General features: G+C 35.8%; 1 protein-coding gene across 1 annotated transcript in view; it reads left to right on the top strand.

The window, feature by feature from the left end:
• The window catches only part of PRIM2 (DNA primase subunit 2), a 125,620-nt gene that overhangs the window by 84,691 nt on the left and 22,810 nt on the right, over positions 1 to 18,119 (top strand). The window lies entirely within an intron of this gene.

The raw sequence follows: 18,119 nt of genomic DNA, 5'->3' as shown, positions 1-18,119 counted from the left end.
ATTCAGTTACTACTTTAGCAAATAGCCTGGAATTAAGGTTTTGATACAGATGGATGGGTTTAAGGCAACCCACCACTTTTTTGCTTTCCTTTGCTACATATACACTTGTGATATATATTATTTTTCTTAGCAGTATTTGATGCACAGTGATGGGAAATGTTCTCTTCTAGTACTCTGATTATTTACCATTTTTTACAGAAGAGACAGTTGCTAGTTGTGCACTTCTGTGTTGAAAAGTAATTCCTTTGATAATTGCAATTTGATATTGCACAGATTTTTATTATTGTTGCATATACTACTGAAGTGCATCTGAAAATGGCACAAGAGTTTGTCTCTTTCTTTCTTTCTTTAATAAATCTCCAAAATTATGCATTACTATATTTACAAAATTATCCTTGTGACATAACAGCTTTCTTGTCCTTGTGACTTGTTAATGTGAGTGAGACATGGCTCTTCAGCCGCTGTGTTCTAGCACTCTTTCCTGGGGGATGTGGTGGCGTTCAGGCTAGTGAAGCCTTTTATTCATCCTGACTTAGCTTTCCAGATCATGCTACTGCAGTTTCATATGGCTTGTTGTTTTCTGTAGCGGTTGGTTGCAATGACAATGAGCAGGATGTTTTCTAGTTGTCAGAGGTTCCTGTCTGAGGTATGCCTCTGCATCCCTTCCTGCTGGTAAAGGTCCTCATGACAGACATTCTCCTGGGAGACGCAAGAGGAAACATTACTCACTTAACCATGCTCAGCATCTGTGACTGGGGAAGAAGCAAACCATTCACAGTGAAGCTTTTGAGCTTCAGTTGATTTTTAATATATTCTAGATGTTTCTTACACACGTGATGATCATGTATGAATCTGAGGACAGACAACTTGCCAGCCATATACTGCATCAGTATGCAAAGGAATAAGTCTCTACTCTGTTAAGAAGTGATGAGGCTTCAGGATGAAGATACGTCCCAATGAGATAGTTTCAGTGACTGGATTTTCCTGCCTCTTCCATTTCTTTTCCAGATGATCTTAGGGAGGTCCTTGAATCTGGATTCAGGAGTGAAACTTTACCTTGATTGCAAACAGCTGGTGGTGAATGTTTCTACCAGGGCCAGCTAGAAATTCCATGAGGGGGAGCCTGGACTGGAGACCTCCTGAGGTCTTTTCTAGCCTGACTTACCCTGTGATTCTGCATACAGGTCTGAATACAGGTAGAAGCACATTTCTGTGAGGGCCAGCCACTAGGGGGAGACAAGATCATAAAGAATAAACACATATAATGTAGAGATGTAAATTAGAAGTGCTTATGCTATAATGCTTTGTAGGTCTATACAATTATAAAATAACTCCGTGTATTTAAATGAAAATAGAAATAGGCACTTCATAATCTGCAAGGCAGTGCTTTTCAGCGAACAGGACTATCCCCAGTGCAATTTATAATGTTTGGATGATATGGTGGTTCTTTGAAACAACCTCCACCTCCTTAAATCCGTAGGAATATTTTCTTTATCGGTCGGTTGGTTACATTTGGTTTTGCTTTTTTACTCTCTCATTTGTTTGAGACTTGGGGGTTGGTTTGCAGCTAGATTGTTTTTTTTACTTGCCCTCTTTATATTGCGTAATGATGCCTACTGTTTCAGGAACATATTTTGATTCATAAATCAGAAAAAGATCTTTGTTCTGTCACATTCTTAATTAGAATTCTCTAATTGAATGTCATTCGCTACTTCTATTATTCAGTTATTTAAACTTTACAAATCTGCAGCCTAAAGTGACATGTTGAACAGCAAGACACAATATTTAACCTCTAAAGGATAAAGATATAATCAGATTACAATCTGATCTTTTTTTAATTGGACATCAGTAGTACTATAATGCAAGTAGATGGTCAGGCTTGAATTTTCCTGAGATGTATAAAGGCTATTATAGAACTTTAAGAAAATGTTTGCTGTCTTCGAGGATATAAAAAAAAAAAGTAATAAAAATGCAGCATATATTACCTGTAAAATCTTATCCCTCTGAATTCTGTGGAAGTGGAAGAGTATGTCGTGGTACCAAGGCATTAATATAGTTAAGCATATTGCCTTTGTTTTCATTGGTTGTCAGGGGACTTAGATAGTCTTGATTAAATTCTCTTTTTGTGTTAAACTTATCATAAAAAGAAATAGAATTTTTTTTTTGCATTCTACCAGTGAATGTAAAAATTAGCTTCAGTAGAACGACTTGCTGTCTGTATTTCTCTTTCGTTATTTGGAAATTGTCATTTCATTCTGTAGTTTTAGTGAGAAAAAACAAGTGAATTTTAAAGACTGAGTGAATCACTTTTATTCTGTATTGGCAAAATGACATTCTATTCATAACATTATTATATGTTGAATGGCTATGCTTACCTAGCTTACCTTTCTTTATGCTCAGAAAGTCAAAATACTTTTATGATATGTTTCCAAATGTTTTTTGTATTCTACAAACAGCTCAGGCTAGAAGTGATTTAATTATCAGAAAAAACATGAAAATGCATTTCCATGTACATGACTCATTTTGATTCCCAAACTTACTGTTGAATTTGCATTAAACCTTTTCCTTAAATGCAAGTTTGAAGAAAAAAACAGTAATGTGCAATTGTTACAGGGGTTTCAAAACAGTAGGTGGTCCAAGTGATCCTAGGCATGTAGGCTTGAAATAAAAATTAAGATTTAATTTTAATTTCAACCCCGAAGGCTAAAGAAACAGACTTTCAGATTTCACTATTCCCAAGTTCTTTTGTGTGGTTTTGGTTTGGGGTTGGTGTGTTGGTTGGTTGTTTTGCTGTTAGTATAATCCTTTGTGGCATCCCTCTGAACAGCCAGGTCTATGCAATCAGAGTATTTGTGCAAAACTGAAGTGACTCAACCAAGATGCTAGTTGTTAGGAGTTGAACAGTCTTAAAAATGTCCATAATCTGAACTCACGTCAGTCACATTAGTTTTGAGAAATCAGCTTTATGGTAGTGAATCAATCATCATGAGATCTACTCCTTTCGTATAGTTTCCTTAATGTTTTGTTTGCATAGAAATTGAAGCTTGGATGTTAACAGGTGCATTGTTCAAATGGGACATAACTGTTGTTGAAAGTGGTATTTCATGTGAAGAGATGTCATGCTGAGATCAATTAGCTTGCATGATCTTGACTGAAGAGGATAGTCTGCGGTTTGTTTTACATTTTAATAAAAATTATGCAGAAGAAGTTTTTGAGTGAATTTGTTTTATAATCACAATTTATACAACTAGGCATGAGAATGAAAAGCATGACTTGAAGCTGTAAATGCATGGATTGTTGTTGCATCTGAGTCAAGCTGAATTAGTTCAGCTTTCTTGGTTGTAGCTGGAAAAAGATGTTTTCTTTCCTTTGGCTATGGTAATTTGCTAATAAGCAGCAGTGTGATGTTGGATGCAAATAACTGAAAATCCTGAGGACTTTATGCTGTGGACAGCTATTATTCTTCTCCATTTGGTTACATATGAATGGTTAGAGCTGCATCTGAAAATTAGGAATTTCCTGCAAAACCTCTGTGATCTGGCCATGGAGTTTAGTCCAAGTAATAATAATAATATCCGTCCTTAGCTGAACGGAAATAACCTTCAATTGCTATTAAAATTGGGTTATTTTTGGCATTAAGTGTATCACAGTATGTATGTTAAGTCTCTGCAAGATTCTTGTTATTATATATTATTTTGATTTAAAGTTGTCTTTTATTGATGGGAATTTGTCCTTTTGTGTCTGTGTGTGCATTCATTTATTCTTGTTAGCATTGTATTCCCTTCTCTTGTGGAGCACTGCAGAAGTTTGAATCAGATGAGTAGTGTTGGCATATTGCTGAAATACTAGTTTGCTTTGATTTCTTTGGTTTTGTATACCTATTAACCAAAGCAGTAGGAAAGAGATCTGTAATGGATCCTGGAAATAGGAGGGCTGAGAAAGCATGCTTATAGGAGTTGTATTTGATTGTATTCCAAGTGCGGTACTTAGGGATGTGGTTTAGTGGTGGACTTGGCAGTGCTAGGTTAATGGTTGAATAACTCTTTTTCCAGCCTAAATGACTCTGTGATCAAATGCGAATAACTTCTTCCAGAGTCCTGTTAAATTCTGCTAGGTCGTAGGAAGGAGCTGGGATAAGATTCCTCACTGACTGTATCAAATGTAGAGAATACTAGCAAAGCCTGTAAAAGTATAACCCTCACCTGTGGCTAGGGGCAAGTCACTACCAGCGTTGTCAGTGTTAATTCTCTTTAGTGTTGTGGACGCAATCATTCTGGAAAGGCTGCAGAAAATTTGCTCGACTCATTAGAGCTAGAGATAGCTGTTTGCTTCCTGTTTAATTAAGCATCGTGAGATCAAATCAAAATAGTTGGAAGTTGTTTGCATCAGACTGTGATTTTTTTATTAGGACTTACAGTTAAATAATAATATGGAATTGCTGTCACTAAAAGTAACATGCCATCTTGTATTTATGGACATTACTGCATGATGTGATTAGTAATGCAAGTTTTGCAAAGCAGTTGGTACTATTTCTACTTTTCTGCCAGACAGGAAATCCTGACTTTGTTGCAAAGGTATTTACTGCAAACATCTATGTTGTTCACAATACTTGGAGAAATGTGTGCAAGTTTGTAGATAATTGCTGCTCTGACCTTTTTATTAAATGAAGAATATAGACATGTGTACCGCGGCTGTTTCTCTCGTAGTCCATTTTAGGGTTTTTTTTTCAAATTAAGCAAGTAAATGAAGCACATCATAGTTCCAGTTGACATATAAGAAGTCAGACGATGAGAAATCGTATGTGAATGTAGGAGTAGATGTTCTTTGCGATACATGGTAGAAATGTCCTATCATTTCAGCAAAATATGAAAGTAATAATTTTTTCACAATTTCTGCCCATATGCAATGTATATTAATCATCACTGAAAAGATATTGTTAACTTACGACTTTATACAAATATATAAATGAATGAATATATATATATATATGTACTGTGTGTATGTACCTGTATAAATCATGTGGAGGCTATATATGTATAACTGTATGCAGAATTTTTAAAAATTGGAGTAAGAATAGTAATACCTGGTAAGTGGTGCATAATGTTGTGCTATTGAATTGAACTAGTTAACTTGGGTGGTATTTAACCTTGCAGGTAGAATATTCACTGCTAAAGGGAAACTGCAACTTCACTTGGTTTTCTTTCAGTGTACATTAGAATTTTGTTTTGCTTGCCACATCTGAAGTTCTGACCACTAGAAGGAACAAAACCAAACCAAAACCTTAACTTTTTTTTTTTTTTTTTTTACCTTTTCACTTGTAAGGATGTATTTTACTTTAAAACAATATTGCCTGACCTTTTAAACCCAAGGTCCTTACCAGTTTATTGGTAAAGTTAAGGATACTAAAGAGAAATTATCTTTGGGACATAATTATGTAGATTTAAGAGAGCACTGTAGTTTATTATACCCTGTAGCTAATGTAGATGCATATTAAACTCAAGCATATTTTTGTGTATTTCCCTCTGAAACTTTCTTTTCTCAAGCCTTAAATTACTAATCAGCATACCAGCGTATCTTACAGCTAAGCATACTGAATATTGACAAGAATCTGTTTCTCTGTCATTTTATATAGTAACTTTTTTCATAAAACAGTATTTTTGTTACAGAAACTTTTTTAAAAACCCTTAGAATTTAAAAAAATCTTAATTTTTGTATAACAGATTCAAAACCTCAAAGCAGTATTTCTTAAATTAAATATGCCTAGTATAACAACATTATTTTTCACTGTAGTTTTGTTTCATGGGTGTTACTTAGACCACAACTGATGATTATGTGCTAGAAAACATAAAATGATTCTAGACTATGATATACTGGGAAGTTACTGTCTGGGCACATAAATATTCTAGGAATTGCAGTAATAAGTAATATATGATATATATATAAATATAAAAAAATAGTAAGAGCTCTGTGTGTTGCTCTTTCACTGCAAACACAGTCCTTTTTTTGGTTGCTACCAGATTTCTCAGTTATTTCTGTTAAAACTGGAATTCTCCAGTCTTTGTTTTGAAGCCAAAGTTATGGTGGTGTTTTCCTATGATTATTCACTTTAAAGTACTTTAATTTGTTCAGCCTTTTTTTTTTTTTAACCTGTTAAACATGTATCTGTCTTTTTGATTTTCAGTTTTCATCATCTGACTTACATTATAAGGGAAAATTTTGAATGGTCTTTCATCCTGTGGCGTGTCTTAGGGACGGAGAAGAGCTCTAGCTACATAATCTTTCTTCCAGGACATTCATTACAGTGCTGGCATAATTTTAGTGATGTTTTTTAATTGTACTGTACTACCATAAAAAGAAATAGGAATAGTTTCCATAGTTGTTCCATATTAGGCACTGAAATCTGTATTTAGTAATCTCGTATATGAGCAGGTTAGCGATAAGGTTCTTGCACTGAGAAGAATGAAAGCAATAAGTATCTTTCCTGTACTAAAACTAATCTGGATTAAGAGAATCTGCTCTCTCATGACTTGTTTCATTCCCAGCAACACACGTTCTCTTCCCATACTTTAGTATCTTTTCAGAATAGAATGTATAAAAATGGATGTTAAAGCTAGACTTTCAATTCTCTAAGATTCCCTTTGTACTCTTGAACCGCTTTCAAACTTGCACTTTATTATCACTGTAGAAAGACCATGTACTTGTCAGAAGACATTTCTGTTTTATTAGCCATCACAGCAGCAGCAAGGAAGTCTGTGACATTTAAAGAAAAGTAATAGATGGGTTTGCCTATCTGGTTGCCAGATTTCTGTGTCACTAAATGTGGTCTTTAGCAGGCTCTGTTGAACGCCTTCTTAACCATACAGCCCTCTCTTGACAGCCATCTGCTAAAAAATGCCTGCTGTATGTTTCCCCACACACCACCAATAATGTATTTAAGCTCTTCAGCTATTTACCCCAAGTTCTGGGGCAGGGCCTAACTGTTTCTGAGATGCAAGTCTGTTCATCTGTATCTTTTTGTTAACTTCCAGAACAAGTTGAATGACACAGCACGTCTCTTTCAGTTGTGTTCCTGTGCTTTTTCAACAGAAAAGTTTTGATAGAACGGTTTATTAATCTTGATATAATTGTTTGAAAGAATATTTTAAAATTACTTTAGTCAATGTTTAGGTTTTCTGTTATCGCATAAACTGGCTTTGAAAACAAAACCCAGAATCCTGTATACTTGGTCTTCTCTTTTGATAATGTGCAAGTAATTGTTGTAATATCATATAGCTGTCATATTCCATTTGTCTGTATTCAGCCAGTAAAATTCATATTCAGCCATCCAGAAAAGCAGCATGTTGCATCAAATGTGCACTCCGCTGATATACCGCTTAGCCACGATGTAAATAAAAATGTATTTTTACTTTCAGAATTGGTTTAACTTTCTGCCGCATGTCTTTGAAATCTATTGAATCTCATGAATAAAGACAGGGCAGCTCTTTTATATGTTACTTGTGCTATGCACAATTTATGTTTCAGAAATTTAATATATTGACTTAGGGAAGTTGAATTACTATGATAGACCTTAAGTATTTCAACGTTATAGAGGTTACTACTTCTTGAAAGGAGGTTAGGTTCTGATTTTATATTGAAACGTACAGTGCTGTTTAGCTGTGAAACTGAATTCTGCATGATGTGGTGTGCTCTGAGCTTTTCCTGTTCCCGATGTCCCTTCTTAATTAAGTCCACTCACACAAGGAGAAAAATCTGCTGTACACTGGGGAGCAGAATTTAGTGGTCTTTATGGCAAGTTTTGCTGTTTAAATTTCAGTGGTTTTTTTTCTTTCATTTTCTAATTAATCTACTTAATGGAGTTGAGTTTGGGGCATGAGGACTGGGGCAGTACCAGTGAAACTCTGAGGAATTTTTTTTGTAAACAAGAAAGGTGGTTTTTTTTTTTTTTTCTTAGGTGGACTACCATAGTTGGACTCTTTCTTGTATTTTGTTACCAGAGTTATTTCCCTATTTTTAGAACCTTACAGCAGGCACTAAAAAATGGGGTGCACGTTACTTTTCCTGAGACAGTTCAAAGCAGTCTGGCAGTAGAGCTTCTTTATTTTTGTTTGCCTTTTCCCTGCAGTTAATCATCTTTTAATTAATGATGAATTAACAATAGTTTTTTTTAAAAAAGCAAAATAGTCTTGTGTATTTAAAAAGAAGCTTTTTTCTGTCATTGAATGCAGAAAGGCTCATGTTGTACTTGCAGTCAGGAGTTCAAATATGTCTTGATTATGGTGCACTCTGTGTATAACATAGACTATAAAAGGGTCTTTAACAAGCAGTTCTTATTATGACAGCAAGGACTAACATCTGGTTTTCTGCACTTCCATTTCCTTTGATCATCATCTTAAAATGTGATTTTTGTCCTTTATTTTGCTGTTAATAGAGATTTTTTTTTTTTCCAGCAAACTTTTTGCAGAGGGAATGCAGGTGTTCTTGAGCCAAACTGTGCTGTTCGGAGAGCTCTGATACTTAGTTTATGTTCAAAAGGGTAGGCAAACATCAAGTGTCTGTACAGTTTTGTGTTTTAATACCTTGGTTTTGTCATTCTTTTATGACTGCAACAAAAAAGTGAAATGTACCTATTTCAAGAGTAGACTTCAGGAATAGTTATCAATCTGAGGAAACATTTTCATTACTCAGCCTCCTTACAGTTTTGTTTTAAGAATTATTTGATTTTTTTCTGTTTTAATTTTTTTTTCTATCTACACTTATATTGGGGATTTGTTGGTATGGCGAGACATTACATGATTGGAGACTTAATATCTTTCTGTTCTGACCATGATCCTTGTCCAAGAGGTTTAACCATTTCTCAGTAAAAGGCAAGTTTTTTGCCAGAGTTGTATCACATTTTGATAACTTTGTCACTTGGATTGTTTGAAGGGATATTCTTCAGCTCAAGATACTTTTGAGTGATCTCTTTGAGTGATGCTGCCGCTTCTGCAAATCTGAGGCTTAGGGTAAAATTGAATTTCTTGGACATTACTGTATCTTGTTACAGACTAGATTGGGTCAGTCACAAGATTTCTGATGAAAGAGGACTGCTTTACTGGTGGCCTGTTAGAACCTGAGGGTAACAGCAATTTACCATTCGATCTTGGTGATCAGTGAAGAAGGCCTGCCTGTGTTTTTTTAACTCACCTTGCTTCTTATATACTTTTTGTCATCTAGTGCTGGACTTGGTTTCAGATGTGGTTCTGATCAGTGTGTAGATAAAGGAGTAACAATCTGTAAAGGATTCTTAATAACATTACTACACTGCAAAGGTGCTTGCAAGGGCATGCAGTAATAAATTAATGAAGTAATTCAGTAATATAATCAGTCAAAGATAGGGAGCTCGCTCAGGTAAACTCCCTATGCAATATGCATGGTTTTAAAAGGGAAGAACACTTCTGTGGTTTAAGTAGTCCAAATGGTGTGCAAAACCTTCCAGAGTCTGCCTCAAAGATTGCATATTTAGGGAATGCTGCATAGTTCAACCAGCTTGTAAAATACAAACAGTTCAGTGAGCACATAAGGTCTTCCACTGTGTCAGGAGATGATCTTTGAAAACAAGACACTTCAGCTGTTGTGGTGAACTTGCTTAGATCTTTTGACTCTCTGGAAAACGTACCAAGTAGCACCAGAATATTGGATAATAAGACAGACTTCCTTGGATTAATTCCAGTATTCTGTCTTTGTCCAGAAGTCTTTGAAATTGAGACCACCCTAGCATAGGTGAATTGTAGCCCGTGCCAGCAGCAATGCTCTTCAAGAGCAGATCAATGCACTGTCCTTTGGACTCACTTCTGGTGCTGTGGTTGAACAGGTGTCTGTTGTTTTAATGCCAAGAGTCCTGTTCAAAATGAGGCAGGTCCGGCTAATTTTGATTGCCTGGAATGGCTGAGACAGTTTTTCCTCAGGACTTCTCTCATTTGTGAGTTTCTCTTCTGCTGTTCCAGCAACCTGGGAGTCATCATACCCTATTTAATTTCTAGTTTTGTAGTATGGCTGGTTGGGTAGCTTTGCTTTCTGACATGCTCTTTCTCCTTCCATATAGGAAAAATTATCATTACTAGAATGAAGGAGCCTGCTATGCTAGAGTTATATGATAATAATTAGACATGATAACACATTGGACTATTTTCTGTGAAGCAGAAGATCCCAAATATTTAAGGGACGAGCTGGAGCCAAGTGTGGTGGCTCTCCTCTAAATCTCTTTGAAAGTCCATTTGGCTGCTGCTGTGGCCTATAACAGTCTGGTCTGCTGAATGCCTCTGTCTTTTCATCCACAGCTTTAAGGTGATGGGACGGGCTATTGAGAATAAACCCTCCGTCAGCATGTAGTTTGAACCTCATGTCCCAGTCCTGCATTTTATTGCTGATTGGCCTTATAACCAGAGTCCAGTTGGATATATTTCAGGATTCTTCACAAAGTGACAACATGTCTCCATGCTGACATCAGTTTTCTTTCCTATTCCTTCCCTATATGTTACATTTTTATTGTACGTGCTGATCTAGGTTACAGTACAGAACATCATATGTGAGCACTCTTGTTTAGAGTACTGATAGACTTTGAATAAGCGGTAGGAATTTAGGTTTTGGACTTTGCAAGACTCTCTGGCCAGTCTTTGCCGATCTTCCCTGAAAACCTGTATAATATGTGCTGCAGTGTTATGGATGTAAGTATGGATTTCTCCCAATTCTGATACACTTACTGATTTTCTTTTCTCGTTGTTATGTGTATTCTTTACACTGAGATCCTAAGCTGCCGTTACAATCAATAGAGATCTAGCCTAGCCTATACAGTCAATAGTGTCTAGAGAATGATTTATTTAATGAGCCTCTAGGTGCCTACATTAGGGTAAATTTAATCGCTCCCGAGGCCCCTCTGATTGCATTGACCTCCATTGACAATAATGGGAGGTGTCTGGATTTAGATGCCTGGAGCTGAATCTTACTTCTGTAGATGTGCACAGTTAGTTACTATTCTACTTCTGTTTAACTTTGTTAGTCGTTTTTTATTGTACCGCATGCCACATTTCTGTCTAGTTTGCAATCTGTTAACACAGTTAATCTCTTTCAGTGATAATGCTTTGTGCTCTCCTTTGTCTGTGTATGTTTTGGGGACTTTTATTCTGTCTGCCACTTCTGATGAAATGAGTAGCCCTGCTAATTTACTGCTTATCTTCTACTAAAAGATACACTTCCCTCAGTTAACTTCTCTGAATATTGAAATGTGAGAAACACTGATTGAAAAACATCAGCAGAGCAATCTGAGAGGCGTTGGTGTGCTTATAACTGGTGAAGTACCAGAAGTATGGTGTGGGTTTTTTACCTGACTGATGAAATCTCTTGGTTTAGAAATTAGTTATTGGATATTTTTTCATCTCATGCTAAACTTTCTAAATGAGAGTGTTATGGAGTAAATATTTAGTAAAGGATTCAAGATTGTTCTCTGATGTTAGAATGACTTTTCTTGAGCTCCTTAAAACTGTAGAGAATGGTCTGTAGAAATCTGTTGAAAATAAAGCATGTTTACAGTAATAGGATTTATTGTTTATTTATTATTTGAAGGAAAGTGCCAATGTATTTTTACAGATACTTAAGAAAAGCACATACCTCTTATGGTGTTGTCAAATATTGCCATTTTAATTTGGCCTTTGTTTTAATTTTGTTTAAAATAAGAATAGTTTCTTCTATTTAAAAACAAAGTGACAGAAGTTTGCATCACCTGTTCAGTGTTAATTATCATCTAAAATACTTATTTTCTTGCTATAATATTCTTACACATCTTGATTATAATTAATAAACATGACTGTATCTTTGTGTAGTTGTTTCATTTTAAATGACGAGGAATTTACACCTCTATGTTCAGTAACACTCTGAACTACCATCATGAAACTTGCAATATTTTCAATAAGATGGTGTATTAATTTGTTAGTGGAATTCTGATATGGGTGAAATTGTCACCCACAAACTGATTTTTGTCGTAAAATGGCAGTTCTTTTTCTCAGATTTTTCTTTTTTTGGTAGTCTTACTCCCTGAAAATTTTGCAGTAGGTTAAGTAAATATTTAGGAAGAATAATGTTTCTTGGGAGGACAAAACCAGTGATATTCATAGCTACGTAGCATTTTTATCTTTTTCTAAGTTTGTATTTTTAAAAAAATATTAACAATATTAGAGAAAATGACTAGTATAGTTAGTGGAGTACTATGTGAAATGACTTGCACATTGCAATCCCATAAAAATTAGGAGATTAGTGCAGTGTAATATGGAAAGGATTTATTTCTTTCAGATACATCTATTGTTTTATTGAAGAAAAATGCTATGTATAGGTGATACTATGCCAAGGAGCTAGGACATTATGCTAAGGGAATCAGATCATGTTCTGTAGAAACAATCTTCAGACAAAGACTGCTCTATAATTCTGTAATCACAAAGACATTTCAGTTTACTAGAAGTATAAATGAGTCAAATATTATAATAATCACTTAGTGTTGGTATTTTTCTACTCTTAACGGTGAACATTAAAATGAAGTCATAATTTTACATGCTCTAAAGTGTTGTTTAAAGTAGTTTTTAAAGTATCTTTCACCTTTATGACCTCCACAAGCTGTTACACCCATGGAAACTTTATTTTAGTGTCAGTCCACAAAAGAACAGTTTGTTCAGTGCCATTTTCTTGTTCAGAGACTTCAGTTTGAAATCAGCTCCTCCATTGTTTGCTCCAATCAATCAAATCTGAATTGAAATATCTCTTCTTTGGACCTGGAAAGTTTTGAAATGCCTCTTCTGTATCTGAATAATTTCAAATAATGTACATGAACCATTAAGAGACTAAAAAAAAAAAGAAGTATTGATAACTTAGATACAGAAAGAAATACTGCAATGTCTTGAAGTAGCTAATACAATCTTTCATAGATGGCAAAGTATGTGTCTAAGAAAAATCACGTTGTTATAGGAGAGATGGCTTTAAGATGTGTTGTGCTGGTAACTTTATGCAGCGTCTTCAGGCAGAAGACAGCCTGCTGTGGTTTATTTTATGCGTTTCCTAGTTCAAAGTCTTGGTCCATGTAAATGTGTGGAAAAACAGTGTACGTAAATTGTATATTTAGCTAAGCTATATTAAGGCAATCTTAGACTGCTGTAAATAAAAGCCTACATTGTCACATTTTTGCATGAGTAGTCTGGGGTAGCTGAAAAACTAGTTCATCGGCCACGCAGTTTACACTCCTGTGGGTAGTATACAAGGAGATTGTTAAACCTTTTGATTTCCTTATGGTAGATGGAGCCATCACCAAGTTGCCTTGCTTCATGTGGGTTGGAAAACCTGAAATTGGAGAGGAAGAAGGATTTTTTTGTACTTGATTTGAATCAGTCTGTAATGACCACCACGCAACTTATTAGAATTTTCTGACTTGATTTTAGCTGATATCTCTGATCTGTACCTTTAAGGAGAAACTGTGCTATGGGTTGAGAACTTAGGATAAATTGAAATTTTTTGTTGTTGTTGGCAGATAGAGAAGCATTTATTTGTGCTCCTAAATGACAACTGTGCTTGGGAAAAAATAACCTTAAGATGAGGTTATTTTAAGAGTGAGCTTAAAAAAAAAAAAAAGTTGCTTGGAAAAAGATATGCCAACTAAGCAGTGTCAGCAGTAATGATTTGAGCCTAGGAAATGGATGAAAAAGTGAACCAATTATTTCAGAAGATACACAAGCGTGTGCGATAAATTTATGAGTTTGAAGCAGTTATCCATACAGGCTCAACAATTTTAGACAGGAAATTACCCAATGACTGTTTTTTAAAAAAAAATGGTTAAACCATTACTTCTTCAAATTTTGCAGAGTTGGAACTAATCTGGTGGCCAGCCAAGAAGCTAGACAAAATTACTGCAGTCATTTTGCTTAGTTGTTAGACTTTAAATAAATAAATCTCCCAGTACTGTAAGGAATAGAAGCATAAAAACTTACATGAGTATATAAAAGTAGTTAATATGAAACATGAAAGTTTTGCAGAAGTGTGAACCTGAGCACACAGGGCTTGGATGACCTGTCAGCAAATTATTTTCCACCCTAATATGCACACTGAATATCAGAATTGGTAACAAAATTTATGGAGGACCTAGTTCTATTTCCAGATACTAATATGCAAATATGATGAGTGATAAAAGGAAGGTAATTCTCACTGATGACATGATACTTACTCTGCGGTGGCTGGAATGCCTCGGGAATGTCACTTGTTATTGTTCTCTTTTGAAAGTGTATTCAGTTGTATCAAATTGACAATTACGATTCACACATGACCTGTCTTTCTGTTTTGTTCAATGAAAACTTTTCTTCAAAGGAGAGCATATACCTGCCAAGTGGCCCATTTGATGTACATCATAATTCCATATCCAAAGATCTTGTGTGCATTTATGTGATCAGAATTTATTGAAAGTAACATTTTTCTTAAATTCCTATCTGGAACATAGTAATCTGGTATTAGGCTATACCAGTTGCAAATTTATAGCTTGTATATCTTTCTCCATTTTTAAAAAATACCTTTTTATTATACTTATACCTTAATTTATAACTTGCATGTCTTCTCATGAAGGCTGTCTAATACAGTATGTGTGTCTTAATGGTTATAAGGCAAATTAATCTGCATTATTCTGATACTCATGTAGATATACCGCACAAAAGCAAAACATGAGTTCCTTGCTACGGTACTCTCATCTATACCCTGTGAACTGTCCCCCAGCATCCTTGATTCTGGTTTTGGTTACTGGTTCAGTGCTAAGAGCTTAGTTTCTTATAGGGAGAAGAAGTGTTAAGAAAGCCTCAGTGCTGCCTGTTCCGGGATGCCCAGGATCATCGTTAGTGCGTTCAGTGTAATATACTGGACATCTTGGTTCATTACAAGAAATACCGATGCATTAAAACTCAGAACTACCCACTCGTCGTCAGCAGTATACTTCAGACCAGGCGTCACGTGCATGTTACAGCCACACCTGGAGGAAGGAGAAGTCCTCAAAAAAACTTGATATCTTCAGGGATCAAGTTAAAGTTCAGACAGTTGACTTGCAGTCTTTTACAACAAAAATTTACACTGCTGATAGTCCCAAGATTTGCACATTCCAACATCAAAGTGACAATTTTTGATAGAGATGCTGTTAAAGGGTTGTCTTTGCCTCAGCTTTTTGGCTTCAATGTGGACCATTTCATTGCTTATGAGATCTGCCTCTTGATCCATTTCTCCCTGACCGAAGCTGTGGACCATCCACCCAGCACATAAAATAAAAATGTCTTGTAGGTTTTGGAAAGCTCAGAGAGCTAAGCAGGGGCAAAATAATGAAAATAGTTGAGATGTGGGCCATACAGTTGAAGAGCTGCCGCTCTCAAGTATTACCAGCAGTAGGTGATCTAGTACATGTAAATACTCAATGGTATAATGATGTTGCTTTAACATTGATGCTTTATTGTAACTTTGGCAGTGAGTTCCCATTGATACTTAGCATAAATTATGGTGGGATGTATATGCATACAGTTTTCCTATGATAATAGAATAATTTTTTGCCTTTGTATTCTTTTCTTTTGTCTTAATGGAAACTGGTACAGAGTACGAGGGGAATGTATGCACTCCTGCAGCATCATTATTGTTGAGCAAGTTCATATCAAGCTTCAATAAAACCTTCAAAAATTGGTACAGGGCCATCACCAAAAAAGTGATTTTTCAAATCACTTAATTTGAGTTTTGACCTTTTACATTTTTTTGCCATAATGACCTTACGGTAGATTGCAGTTAAAATATACTGTAATAGTTTTACAGGTTTTTAAACTGGTTTTCTGAAGTAGTTTATAACGAAGTAATTTGTAAGCAGTTAGAATGACCCTGCAAACACCTACATGCATGACGTGTGCTGCACATAATTTTGTTCAAAGAACTGTGAAAATCCTACCACCTCAATTTGGGGCATTAGAATGGATAGGAAGGGACTGTTCCCTACCTGTGTCATCTTGTTTCTGCATATTTCAAACATGTCTAATTATACCTTGGTGGTTTTGCTGGCAAAAGGGATTGCTCTTGTGGGGGACTTTTTATGTGCACATCCTAGAGTAATAGTATTAGGAAGGAATGAGTCTGATCATTGAGTTCATCCCCCAATGTACAGAGAAGGCTGTTCCGCAGCGTGTTTTCTGAAACGAAAGGCTGCAATTCATGGTTTCTTCCCACGAAGGATGACCACACAGCCTGTTGGATATTGGCACTACTAAAATCCTGTTTCCTTGATCATTGGTAAGAAACGCTGAATCACAAGGGTGAGAGAGCTCTCAGTGAAGCATGTACCTGCGCGTATGCTAACTTGCACCATGTCGCTGTGTTAGTTGCCGCCATCTGCCACTGCGAAAACTCTTTGAGATCCCAACAGGATTACAAGAAAGCAATGAGAAAATATCCAACCTGTCCCAAAGCTACGTTGTGTTATTATGTATCTGTTGATTCTATTTACTGCAAGAGCTGCTTCTCAGCATAAAATAATGAGTTAGTAAAAGTAATTTCTAGGGGCATTAAGGCAAGTGATGTGAAAAATACAGCTCAAGATTTTGGTATACAGGACTTTTAAAGAGGGGTGTTGATTTTCTGGCAAACTAAGCAATACATCCTGAAGCATTCAAGATTTGCTTTTCCCTTACAAAAAATAATTTAATTTAACTGCTTGCTCAAATAGCCTTTGTCAAGTAAATGAATTAGGCTTTCATTCGTCTTTTGCAAAGAAGGAGGAAAGTTTCCAGAGCTGCTGGGTGGTAGAATAGGTAGCTATAGGAGCACAGACTCCATCTTCAATTTAATAGGTTCATTCAATGGTTGGGAATTAAAATACCCACATCTTTGTATTTGGTGTTTGCTGTTTTTCAGTAGATACCCCGTTTACAGCTCCTGCAGGAGCAGCAGCAGAACTCGGCCAGCAGCTGCTGCTTGCCCTGCTAAGGGGAGGGTGCCTGTTGCCCCAGCCCTTTGCGGGTATGTGCACGCACCTAGAGCAGATCCTCATACAGTCTTAACCTTCTTTCTAAGGAAGAGTTGGTAAGCCCAAGTCTGTTGCTAGCAAAAATAGCGGTCATTTACTATTCAACCAAGCAGTTCTTTCCTCTCCTGAGCAAAAAGGTTGACTAGATAGGAATATTCTGATGTGCTGGATCCCGCCTGTGGCTATGCTGGAAAACAATGTTACGTCTTCTCACTCTCTCTTTTCTTCCCCCCTTTTCCTTTTCCTTTAATCTTTTCAAATAAAGCCACTTTGTCAAATGCTCAGGAAGGATTAATTAGGCGATGTTTGTTCAGAGCTTTGGATGTCTTAAAGCTTATTTGGAACGAGTGCAGAGTATTACTCTTGATACATTGACTTGATTATCACCAGCATCTTGATAGAGGAGTTTCTTTTTTACCCTTTGAATCAAGTGCAGTTTAGGATTTTATTAAAGGTTGTGTGTATTTTTATATATATTATATGTATTACATATTTGCATATCACGATACGGATTTTGCATTATTTATATTTTAAAAAAACATTAAAGTGTTTTATATGAAGAAAAATACACTTCATTTTTCTCTTACCTTGATCTGCTAAAACAAGTTGTATTTCATAGCTATATGAATATTTTGAATTACTATGTGGAAGTCCACAGGCCAGACAGGGAACTACTTTTATCTGTAGAAATGAGAGTATCCTTGAAGTAGCAGTGTTACCAGTTATATGCTTGAATGTTTTTTCTCCATATATTACATTGTCTTACATTAGGAAAATACCAGAGTAAAAAAATTACTCTAAAGTGGTTTTGAGAAGAAAACATAAATTTTTACGGGAATTGTTTTTGTTCAGACACAAACTTTACATAAGGTTAATGCTCAAATTTTGAACTGAGCAAGAGCACAGTTGTTCTTTTATGTATTGTTATAGCTTCTTTGGGGTGAAAGAGAGACTGAAGATGTGTAATTCTGAATATGATGCCTCATTATTTTACCCTATTTGGGTTTTTTAACACTATAAGTATGGTATTTGAACAAGTGTTGGTGTCTTACTAGTAGCTTATGCAACTCAATGGAAT

The sequence above is a fragment of the Falco punctatus genome (genome assembly GCF_963210335.1).
Source record: "Falco punctatus genome assembly, chromosome: 5".
NCBI classification, from domain to species: Eukaryota; Metazoa; Chordata; class Aves; order Falconiformes; family Falconidae; genus Falco; species Falco punctatus.
Note: the sequence above shows the minus strand (reverse complement) of the source record. Positions and strands in the feature narration are given on the sequence as shown.